We start from the raw sequence: 12,988 nt of genomic DNA on the forward strand, positions 1-12,988 counted from the left end.
TTTATGGCAACCCCGAGCTGAGAGCTTGCTCCTCAGCTCCATCTCTGCAGCCGGCTTCCCCGCTCCGATACCTGGGAGCTCTGCCACACTCAGGCACCCCCGGTCTTTCTGTGACCCCGAAGGTCCTGAGACCACACTGTCGCACGAGGGTTCTATGCCCCGCTTAGCCACTGGAGTGATGTCCCTCAGCGGAGCCGACTTCTAAACGTTCCAATTTTGTGCCCCATGGCTCTAGCATTTGCCAGAAGTGGCTGACAGAGGCCCCCTCCCCCGCCGTCTATCCTCCCGAATATCGCCTCGGATTCACTTCTCCACACGTCCTACCTTCCAGAAAGTGGTTGCTTTTCTGTTCAGAGAGTTGTTGCTATTTTTTTCTTCGATCTCCTGTTGAGTTCATAGGTGTTCAGAATGGTTTGATCCCTATCCAGCTGAATTCCTGAGACCAGAGGACATCCAGGTCTCCTACTCCTCCACCATCTTGCTCCGCCCCCTACACACTAATTTTTTTAAGTTCAACCTCTCCACAGAATTCTAAATTTGAATCAGCACATGCAAGCTGACCTGAATGGAGATTACTGTCTTAGAAAAAGGAAAGAACAGGTATACCTCATTTTATTTTGCTTAGCTTTACTGTGCTTCCCAGATACTGTGCTTTTTACAAACAAAGTTTCTGGCATCCCTGCATCGAGCAAGTCAATCAACACCGTTTTTCCAACACCATTTGCTCATTTCATATGTCTGTGTCACATTTTGGTAATTCTCACACTATTTCAGACTTATTTTATTACTATTATATATGTTCTGGTGATTTGTAATCCATGATTTTCACTTGCTGAAAGCTAACATGATGGTTGGCATTTTTAGCAATAAAGTATTTCGTAATTGTTTTCTTTAGCCCAAATGCTATTGCACACTTAATGGGCTATAGTATATTGTAAACATACCATCTTATATGCACTGGGAAACCAACAAAAATGCATTGTGTGGGGAGAAGTTCTCAGGTGGAAGCTGGCGGCATGGGCAGTGAAAGAATTCACCCAAGGCAGAACAAAGGAGATTGAAGATAATTGAAAACCCTGCAAGGGAGGGGCAGGAAGGACTGCAAGGGAGAGACTGTCAGACTGTTGGGGAGCCATAGTTATGGGGAAGAAGGAGGACGAATGGGGGCATGTGGAATTTTCCTTCTTTTGGGACCTGTGCCTAGTTGCAAGTAACCCTATTGGTCAGCTAGGGCCTTTGGATATTTTGAGGGGTCGCCTAATAAGCCTGTTAGCATTCAGCCTGGTGGTTGCTGCGGGCACTTTTACCTTACTCAGTTTTCACTGCTCATGCTTGTTTGCCTAAAAACATTTGGCTTGGTTTACTGTGATATTTGCTTTGATCTGGAACCACACCCCCAAGATCTCCTATAGTTTCCAGTTTACATGGAAGAATGCTGTACATAAAACAACCAACAAAATAAAACTTTATTTAGCGTGTGGGGAAATCAAACTTGAAAACTACAAATACAGTTGCATATGAATCATAATTGACTACGTGACAAAAGTAGAAATCATCACGAGATAAAAATGATATAATGAACTCCACCTATTTTCTTTTCAACATCTTTGAATAATATCCAACTTTAAAAAATGTGTGGTTTATCCGACTTTAAGAACCACTGATGCATATTTCTAATTTCCATATTGACATCGAACAAAAACGATGTTATCTAAGTTTTAGATTTTTTCAATAAAAATTCTTAAAGAGTATGACAGTTTTATTTTTTATGAAATTATGAAAGGAGCTAATAGAATGAAAAGAAATTTAGGCTGAAAGTCAGGAAACTATTGTTATCCTAGCCCTTAATTAGTATGACCATGAGCACCTGGCTTACTTTCTCTGAGCCTCAATTGCCATATATCTAAAAGAAGGATTATTCTGAACGATCTCAATATTTATTTATTTTTTGTCATAAAATTCATTCTGTGCTGAAGATAATTGCTTCATTAGAAAAGCTGATTGTTCTGACTGGTTGAATAAAACAAAATCCATTAGTCCACCTTGGGAAAAAAAGAATCTTAGAAGAAAAAAGTAAACCTCTTTAAGTTCTATACTCTGTAATCTTCTTATGAATCAGAAAGAGAAAGAGTGAGAAATTGGCATGTGTTTAATTCTTTAAGACCTTTACACCAATAATTCTTTCAAGACATTTCACGAGTTTGCTGTGACAGAGCCAAAGTGCACCTCAGCACTGTCTAATCAGACTGCTGTTCACCAAACTGAGAAACGTATTTTGCACCTTTTTTCCCCTCTACAGTTTCCTACAGATGTGACAGCAAGTCAGAGAAGACTTATAAACAGTTGCTGTAGAAAATCACTGAGGGATAAAACAAAAGTAAATGTTTTCTTAAGCAGTTTCTCTGTACACACTTAACTTCCCTAGCTAAAGTTTTACTTGGTCAAAACACTCATAGATATAAATAGATGTTGGTCTGGCACACAGAAGTTGAAGGAGAAAGCAACTGATTCTCAGTGGACGTAATTCGAAATGAGGGAGAGATTTGGCCTAAGAGGCAGGAACCATGTCTTCATTTTGCAAGTAATTTAATTACCATGAGTCCTTTAATTCATAGGAGCTGCAATTCAATATGTGTAAAGTAAGTAGTCCATTCGATTGTTCAGTAAACGATTGTGGAGGACACAGAGGAGCCACACACTTGTACTAGTTTCCTGAGATTACAAAAATGAAAGAAAGCTGCAATTCAGTAAAGTTTTATAATAGCGTGAGGACAGAGACCGTTGCATGCTGTGGGAAGGACTGTTATGACCGAGGTAAGCATACAATGCTGAGGAAGTAAGTGGCGAGCATCTAACCCAGCCTAGAGGAAAATGATTTTTTTTTTCCAGTGTCATTGGCTTTTTGCTGAATCTAGAACGATATGCATGGCCTATCTGAAAGAAACATCAAAGGAAAGCAGATTAGTGTGCACAAAAGCACTGCACAGAGTAACTGCTGGGAAAGACTGAGGTGATGCTGGGGTTCATATTTGTGTCCTCTAAGGTTTCATCCAAATCTAACATAGTATTTTAAACATTACCAAATATGTATTTAAAGCAAAGAAACAAAACCCCAGAAGTATTTAGTCTATGAATCCTTAGTTAAAAGGAGAGGAGTTTGAGCAAAAGATCTCCCCAGCTACGCATTTAGAAAGAATGCATTTTCTAGCCCAGGGCCCTTCTCAGGGGGAGGACCCTGACTGCGCCAAATCTGTGTTCTGTATTTACTTCCAACCATTAAATATGTTTTAAATTTCCTGGTGAGGTAAATGGAAATAAATACTAGAAAGTACAGAAATCTCCCAGTTTTCCCTGATGTTCTACCAAGCCTCTGTCTGGGCCATGCTGCCCACACCTTGATCTTCTCAACTCTGCCTGCTTCGGTTTTCCCCACATAAACACTGGATGCAACCAGTCCACACTTGGGAAGAGTACAAAGACAACAGAATGTTCTAGTGCTGTGGAGAGTAGTATTTCTCAGTGGGGAAGTGAGTGAAGAGCACAGTTGAAGTGGTTGCCCCTTACTTTGAGTCATGGATGACAACAGCACAAGGAAAGGGTATCTGGGAAGCCTAAGCCAACTCCATCAGAGCAGGTGTGACATGAAACCACCCATGCTTCTGCCTCAGTAATTTTGCCAACACCTCATGACCTTCTGAGAGAGATTTGAGTTTGAGTTTGGAGAATACATCTACCTTTACAAGGATAGAGTATTAATTGTTTGTAAAACATGAGAAGTGTTGCTGGTTGGGGTCCCCAGCTGAGAGGCACATTTTTTAAGGGGGTGAAGGGGCAGAAGGAGCAAGAGAGAGAATCTTAAGCAGGCTCCCCACTGAGCACGGAGCCCCATGGGGGGCTCAATCCAATGACCCTGAGATCATGACCGTAGCAGAAATCAATAACCGCCTGAGCAACCCACCCAGGTGCCCCTGAGAGACATGTATTTTAACGAGGCTTCTAACCTGGCATAAATGGAGGGAAGTTGTCCTGTTCAGATTCTCAGCAGAAAGATTGAGTAGACAGATCGGGGAGAATTTTCTTACCTGTGTTTGCACATAAGGTCAACCAAACAAGTGTTTATTTCAAGTGAAAACCATTATCAACAGTTAAACCTAACTAATACAGATGAAGGGTGCCTTCTTTCTGTGTCATGTGTGTGGGGTGAGGGGAGGGGGGTAGGGAGGAGGAACAGTCAAGTAGACGGCTGGCTTTTCAATTATCTCCCTCCTCAACTTATATATCCATGTCCCATTATAAAGTTTCCTCCAAATTCCAAGTCCTAAATTAGGCTTTAATTCAAGTCATTCTAAAAGTACTCATGCTTGATTTTGAAATAAGCATTTAAAATAATTTCCATGTAATGCTATTACTTTTCCTTTGTATAGTATATTAAAATTGTTTTTATTCTTAATTCAAATATCTGATCACAGCGATTCAGTTACATGGTGAACATCAAATATATTATTTGGATGTCAAATATATGTTATTTTCCTTAAAAATCAGGGTGTAACTGACTCGCTATCTATACAGACAATAAAATAAGGATTATTTTAAGGAAGGGGAACTATAATACTTGATTAATTTGAACATGATAACCATACAATAGGTCCACTGTGAATGTAGCAAATATGTTTTCTTAAGCCCAGAATTATTTTCCTCTTCTGAAATTTATTTTGTCTCTTTAAACAGAAGGATAATGCATCACAGCGAGTTTTAGATGTCCTTGGAACAAGGCTGTTTTCTCAAATATTAACTTGTCTGCTTTACAAGAAGTTATTCTGTATGTACATTTGAGAATAACATTGACCTTTTTCACAGTGGTACTTTACTACCACCTCCTAGTTAATTCATTACCACCCCTTGCTTTTCTCTGATTCCTGTTTTTTTTAAAAGGTTTCCACACTTTAATTTGAAACCATGTCTTTTTGCTTAAGAAATTGTCTGAAGCACTGATCCACATTAACTCTTCAGCAGGTATGTGACTTCCAGTCTGAATTTGCTGTGTTCCTGATACTTGGGGAAAAAAAAGAAAAAAAAAAAAACACAAAGCAATAAATTTGACTAGAAATAATTTCCAATGTTGGCATAAACTTCTGAATTCTCAAGAGGTCAGAGTCATTTGTTTCACATAATATGCAGGTACATAATTCAACAAATGTTTCTATAGCTCATTATTTAGTGAGCTATTGTTTTGTTGTAAAGCACATATCCTACAAAGACGTGGCGCAAATACAATAGAATTATGTTTATTGGTCTCTTACACAGCACATCCTGATGGCAGTTAGTCAAGGTGGATGCTTCCACACCAGATACCACATCTGTTGTCCTTACACAGGTGCTCTGGAGATGCTGCCCTCACTGTCCTGTTTACACACCTGCTGGAAAAGGGAAAGGAAGGAAGTAGAAGGCAAACAATATCCTTATAGATGTACATTCTGGGAGTATATACATCAAGGTCATTTTCATTTTCTTTGTTATAATTGGTAGCATGGCCACACTGAACTACAAAGAGACTTAGAAATAAAGTCTTCAACATCATCGCTCCATGCACAGCTGCAAAGAAGGAGTGGAATGAGTAATTGTGGAGTGCTGTCAGTCTCTGTTGTAGCACATAATCTCGTGTGGCCCAGTGATTATAGACTTTATAAAGAATTGCTAGAAACTTGAAAACAAGCTGAATTTTTAAGCTACCATTCTGAGTCTACTCAGGCTGCTATAAAAGGGTGACATGGACTGGGTGGCTTATAAACAATAGACATTCATTTCTCAAGAGTTCTGGAGGCTGGGAAGTCCAAAATCAAGGAGACAACATATTTGGTGTCTGATGACAACCTGCTTCCTGGCTCATAGATGGCCCCCTTTGCCCTGTAACCTCACATGATGGAAAGGGTAAGAGAGCTCTCTTGGGCTTCCAATATGAGGGCACTAATCCCATTTATTAGGGCTCTAACTTCATGATTTAATTACCTGCCAAAGACCCCACTTCCTCATACCATCACCCTGGGGGTTAGGTTTCAATATATGAATTTTGCAGGTACACAAATATCCTGTCCATAGCACTAGGAGAGCAGATTTTGATTAGTTGTTTACAGTGGAAGTTTCCAAATAGTCAACATTAGTTAAATTAAAATATCACTAAAATAAAAATTAGCAGAAATAATCTTGAAATAATGTTTAATTTCTATGGACTGTATTGCTAAGATGTAATTGGAAAATTCATGTAACTACAAGTCAAAATGTGGCCAAATCTTGAAATAGTATTTTTGCTCACTTATTTGGAAAAAAAAGTTTTTTTTGCTATATACATTATTTCTACCTCACTTTTTCTTTTAGTAATGAATATTCTCTCATAAAGAAACAGCAAAGGAAATTATAGAATATATTAACTTTTCTCTGTATTTACCTTCAAACAAAAAAGAAGCTTGTACTATTTTCTTTGTTTTTTAAAGATTTTATTTATTTAATTGACAGAGAGAGAGAGAGACAAAGAGCACAAGCAGTGGGAGGGGCAGAGGCAGAGGGAGAAGCAGGTTCCCTGTAGAGCAGGGAGCCCGAAGCCCGGCTGAGCAAGGAGCTCCATGTGGGACTCAATCCCAGGAGCCGGGGATCATGACCTGAGCCGAAGGCAGACGCTTAACCGACTGAGGCACCCAGGCATCCCGAAGCTTGTACTTTTTCAATGAAAAATGTTTTTTCTTAAAAAAATATTTTTCTTGCAAACTGTACCAATATATAAGAAATATCTGATTATTTATGGATAATAAGCCTATCCTCACAGCAACACCAAAGATAGGAATAAATTAAATGCATTTTTTTCTCTAGAAAAATTACAGTTCAAAAATGAAATAATTATAACAAAATGTGTTCTAAGTAAAGATAGAGTTGAACCATAAGTAATAACTAACTATCAACTGCTCAGTCTTTTTCCTTTCCCTGTATTTTACATGGCAAAAACTTCCTTCTCTGGTTTAATGCCAAGGTGTCAAGCAAGTAACTGGGACTGAACACATAGGCTTTCAACAAAAATTAAACAGAATTGTATTACTTTCCCAGGGCTGCTATAACACACACACACACACACACACACACACACACACACACACACACACTTTGCATGACATAAAATAAATGTATTCTCTCATAGTTCTGGAAGCCAGAATTTCAAACCCAAATTTTTGGCAGGTCTGGTTCTTTCTGGAGACTCTGAGGCAGAATCTGTGTTCTGCTTTTCTCTTAGCATCTGGATGCCGACAGCCCTTGGCATCCTTTGGCTTGTGGCTGCACGGCAACCCTCATGTCCTCGTCTTCACATGGCTTTCCCTGCTGTGTCTTCTCCTTTTCTGGCTCTTATAAGGATACCCTTCATTGGACATCCTAATCCAGGATGGTTGCATTAAGGGATCCTTCCTTAATTACATCTGCAAATATTCTATTTCTAAATAATCTTACAATTCACAGGGACCACGGGTTAAGACTTGGTCATATCTTTTCAGGGGACACTATTCAACCCACTACAGAGGGCAAGTTTATTTAAAATGAGATACCTCAAGTTTTTCTCCTACCCTTATAAACCTAGCTGCAACACATCTACCCTTATGAATTTAAAAGAACGGATGCAAATTTTCCCCAAGTTTTAATGCATACCTAGATGTTGGTTGACATCCATCTGAAAACCAGATTTAACTATCCACAGCCTCTCCCACATTTACTGTCTCTATTCTCTTGGGCTTTGCCTTTAATTCCTCACTTTGACATAAATAAACAAACTATGCTCTCAGAATACACTTTAGCCTATCATTTTTCCCCTCATCACTTTGTACTTACACTTCCAAGGATTTCACATATCATTGGCATTTCCTTAAATTCTCATGTGTCTCTCAGTCTGTCCACTGAGACTTTCACCTTGCCATTTCACTGAAGCTACTACTGCCAAAATTAGCAGTGTCCTTCAAATTGCCCAATCCATGGATTACTTTAAGTGCTGATTTTACTTGACCCACCGATGCTTATGACCTCCTTCTCCAAACCTTCCTCTCATGGTTTCAGGGATACTACTCTTCTGGTTTCTTCATGCTTTCCTCCTCAGTCTCTCTGTGGATTTCCCTCCTCTTTTCCCTTCTTAACTGCTATTCTGCACTAACAGTTTGTTTTTTGATTTTTTTTTTTTTTTGCACTCAGCTTTTGTTATTTATACTCATGGCTACCACTACCACTCATATGTTGTCCATTTACAAATATTTAGCTCCAGCCCAATCTTATAGTCTAAGATTCAGGTCTACTGTTGACCTTTCCTTGGATAAACTCCAGGCAACTGAAAACACTCTGTTAAAAACTGTACTCAGTAATTATCCTCTGCTAGCCAATCCTCCTCTTACATTTACTATCTAGTTAATAATTATATCATTCCAGGTATGAACAGGAAAGCAACCCATTCAGGGTACATATACATAAAAAGTAAGTATTTTATCTCTTTATATATCTATATCTTTCTATCTATCTCTCTGTATTACCCATTATCTATATCTATATCTATCAATTTATCTTTTTATCTGAAATTTATTATAAGAAACATACATGCGGGGGCACCTGGGTAGCTCAGTCAGTTAAGCATCTTCATTTCATCTCAAGTCATGATCTTACAGTTGTTGACTGGTGCCCTGCATGGAGCACTAATCCTGTTTGAGATTCTCTCTCCCTCTCCCTCTGCCCCCACCCCCACTCGTGCTCGTGCATAAATAAATAAAAATCTCAAAAAAAGATATCATATACATACTTATAGATATACATGTATATGTATGTATAAGTTGTCATTAAGATTTGACCTTACATAATTGTAGGAATATACAGTCCTTGTGAGATTTTTTTTTTTGTTTCTGGTGGTAGAGACTGGGGTCCAAAGGACAAGCAGTCAGGAAAAGGAAATCAAGGTAAAGTGAGGGAAACAAAGATAAACAGAAAACTGGGAATCTGAGCTACAACCATGAGGATGTACTGGAACCTAGTCTGCTTTATTACCACTTCCAAATCTCCAGCTGGAGGATGTATGGCCTGCCAGAGAAGCTGCCATACTTCATCATGGAGCTAAATGCATGCCTAGCTCAGAGAAACTAAAAGAGGAGCTTCGGGAACTGCTTGGGCCCACGTAGGTGAGCAGACCAATGAATGTCAGCATGCACGAGCTGCAGCAATGACTTACCTACTGCAGTTTAAGAGCACAAGGAGATAGTTGCTACTTCATTTATTCCTTCAAGATTTTATGCAAAATAATCTTTCATGGTTCATGCTAAACTGGAAGGAGGCAGGAAGCTCTAAGAAATATAGTTTCATCCTAGCTAAACTGACTTGATACAATTCTACCACAATAGTATCAGTCTAATCCAGAAAACCAGAAAGGCCTTTGGATTGCTCTTATTCTCTCCTTACACCTTCCAACTGTTAATAAACCATGTCCTTTCACCTTACAAACTATCTATCATTCAGCACTGTGAATGGATCCTCACCTATACTCTCTCTTCCTTAGTTCATGTATTTATTACATTTTATCTTACTCAAAAAAAATGCCCCAACTTTCTTAACAAAGCCTCATTATTTTCCAAATTCATCTTCCACAGATTTATCTTTTATTAAAAAAAAGTTTAAATAGGCTTCAAACTTCTTGATATGTAATGTCACAAGGGATAAACTCCATGTTAGATTATAGTGGTTCTTCCCTATTAGAGTCCTTTGTCCACCTGTTGAATGCTCTGCTGTCCTGGAACACCAAACTCACCATGAGATTTAAATATGTTAATTATTATGTGGTAGTTATATTTTTATTATACTTGTTATTTTAGATGTGGGTTAAATATTTAGTTGTTAACACTAAAAGGCACTGTCAAAGGCTGGTCCCACATTAAAAGGATGGGATAAAATCTAAAGAAGTCCTTTAAATCTGGTCCCTCTTTTTGAGTATGGATAAATTCCTACTACTTAAAAGGTTATATACCCTGATAATTTGAAAGAAGAGCTACAATATTGCATGGGAGACATTTGTGAATTCTTTGATTGAAATATTTAACCTCAACAAGATCAAGAGAAGTACCATATATGGGAGAGAAGATGGTTTGAAAGATAGCAGATTATGAGGACTATGGAGTTAGCATTCCCTCTATAATCCAGCCCTAAGAAAGAATACTTGTTCTACTGAGATTTGCTTATTGTATAATCTCCACTACTGTTTGCCTGCTTGCTTTTCAATATTATTATTATTTTTTATGTATAACATAAAACAAATTTAACTTTGTTAAATGTTTGAGATTCTCTCTCCCTCTCCCTCTGCCTCCTTCATTTTTGAAATGAAGGTGGCCTCACATGAATGAATTCCCCTGGCTTATCTAAAATTGAATTGTTATAGCCAGAATATCTGGTTCTTTATTTTGCAGGAATCTTTGACAACCATGATTCATAATCAAAATCCTGGAAGAAAAGAAAAAAAAGATAACTACCAGAGGAAGTAGTTACATTAATGACTTCTAAAAATCTTAGTAGTTGTGAGCTTATATAGTTCCCTCCCACAATGCCTCAGTCCATGTGACTCAGTTTAGCCAATAGAACATCAGCCAAATGTTAATATTTGGGATAATAAATGTTTATAAATGTTTAAACATGTTAATAAATGTTTAAACATTTATATATTGAGGTTTGTCTTCCTCGAAACTATCTGCCACCTAAGGAAACCCAAGCTAGTTATGGGAAGGCCATGTGTAAGAAAATGAGGTAATCTGACTGACAACTCCAAAAAACTTACAGTCACATGACTGGTTATCCAGGACCAGCTAGTATCCCAAAAATTAACTAAAAAACATAATGGAGGAGAGATGACACTACATAAAGCAGAGATGAGCTGTCTCAGTGCTAAAGTTGGCAACCTACAGAACAGCAAGCATATAAGTGGTTGCTATTTTAAGCCACTAAGTTTTAGATGATTTGTTTAGTACCAATAGGTAATAAAGGCAAAAGTTTGTACTGGATTTGGGGAGCTACTAAGATAAAAACATAAAATGTGTGACATTGGCTTCAAGATCAGATGCAGGTGCTAATTGAAATGTGTGAGAAGGCAGTTTGTAACATCTAGGTAAGACTAGAAAGTAAATATAAAACTATTATTGCAGGATAATAAAAGGAGACTCATGCTACGTGGAGCAGAAAAACCAGCTAAGAGTATCACTTCAGTAACTTGGAAGATTTTTATTTTTTTTATTTTTTTTAAAGATTTTATTTATTTATTTGAGAGGAGAATGAAAGATAGCACGAAAGGGAAGAGGGTCAGAGGGAGAAGCAGACTCCCTGCTGAGCGGGGAGCCCGATGCAGGACTCGATCCCGGGACTCCAGGATCATGACCTGAGCCGAAGGCAGTCGCTTAACCAACTGAGCCACCCAGGCGCCCCACTTGGAAGATTTTTAAAAAAAACAATCCTAAAGATTTTGCAAACCTGGCTAAGTAAATTTCTATAAAATGTTGAAAATATTAGTTATGTATATTAGGTGCGAAGGATAAGAGTTTCCATTCAAAAGTTAAAGTAAGTCTTTGCAAGCAGAATTTAGAAGAAATATAGAAAACTTGGGACATGGTAGGTTGAAAAATAAAATTTTACTTATCTATTACCCAGTTTTTCCATTAGGCAAGATATTCTCGAAGTAAGAAATGACCTCAGGGATGTGATGGTAAGACCCTTTGATAAGACTTTGGAAAATTTCCAGTTGGTGTTTGAAGCCTCTCTCATTTTATAAAAGTATTTATAGGAATCTAAGTACATAGTCCCTCAACAGACTGACAAGTAGAGAAAAGATCTTAAAAAGAATCATGGAAATGTTTTTTGAATTGCAGATATCAATAAGATTCATGGGTAATAACCAAGGAATTTAAGAGAATTGCATTTCAAAAGAGCATCTGAAGATTGGACTGTAAGAAACTGACATGATTTAAAATGGAAACAAATTTTGACAGTACTCTGTTTTTTCAACTTTCTATAATAAGGCAACGTCCTCAGAGCTCTTCAACTGCAAACACAGGTCATTACTTATAGAAAAGGAAGGATCTCTCTGAGGGCGAAACCGACAGCCTAGATGACAGATCCAAGCACCATGGAGAATAATTGAATAGGGAGTTTCACCAAAGGACTGGAACGGGGCCCTAACCAAAGAAAATTTACTGACCCAAGAGTAGGGAGTCTAACAATCTGTCTGGCTGAATTATAGAATACTGTGAACCAGTGTTCCTATATGCTGTCCATTACTTCTAAGTTTTGAATAAAGATATAAAAATCCATTATCTTGTCTCTGTCTTAGCTTTGCATGTGGAATGTCTGGGATTAACATCTTTTAATTTTAATTCTAAAACTTAATTTAATTGTATGTATGAAGAGGAGAAATACTCAAGGAACTATATCCAAGGAGCTTCCTCTGCATTCTGCTGTAACCCAAATCCTAAAATCATCAGATTTGGGCTTGGTGCATCACTGTTTGAGATTTGGAGTATCTTGGGAATGACTAAGAGTATTTTCCATGAAGTAGGGTTATGAAACATTAGGGCCACATTCAATGGTAGGTTCTTGCATTAGTATCCATAAATAAATTAGACCTCTCAGTTCTCATGACCCTTGTATATCTCTTCCCACACTGAGTCTAAGCTTGATCATGTAGCTTGTTTTTACCAATGAGATATTGGAAAATATGACACATGTAGAGTCTTAATAAGCCCTCATGCTTATCAAGACCTGTCCTTTTGGAATTCAGTGACCACATGAGGAATCCTAAGTTTAGTTTCTGGAAGGGACATATAGAAAATACATAGATACTTCAACTAACAGTTTCAGTCAGATGATACACATATGAAAAAGGAAATCTGGGATCAGACAGCCATCAGCCAACCTGCCATCCTACTGCAAACATAGGAATAAGCCTTGCCAA

The sequence above is a fragment of the Callorhinus ursinus genome, unplaced genomic scaffold (genome assembly GCF_003265705.2).
Source record: "Callorhinus ursinus isolate GAN/ISIS: 27379988/994484 unplaced genomic scaffold, GSC_fseal_2.0 scaffold4, whole genome shotgun sequence".
Classification (NCBI taxonomy): domain Eukaryota; kingdom Metazoa; phylum Chordata; class Mammalia; order Carnivora; family Otariidae; genus Callorhinus; species Callorhinus ursinus.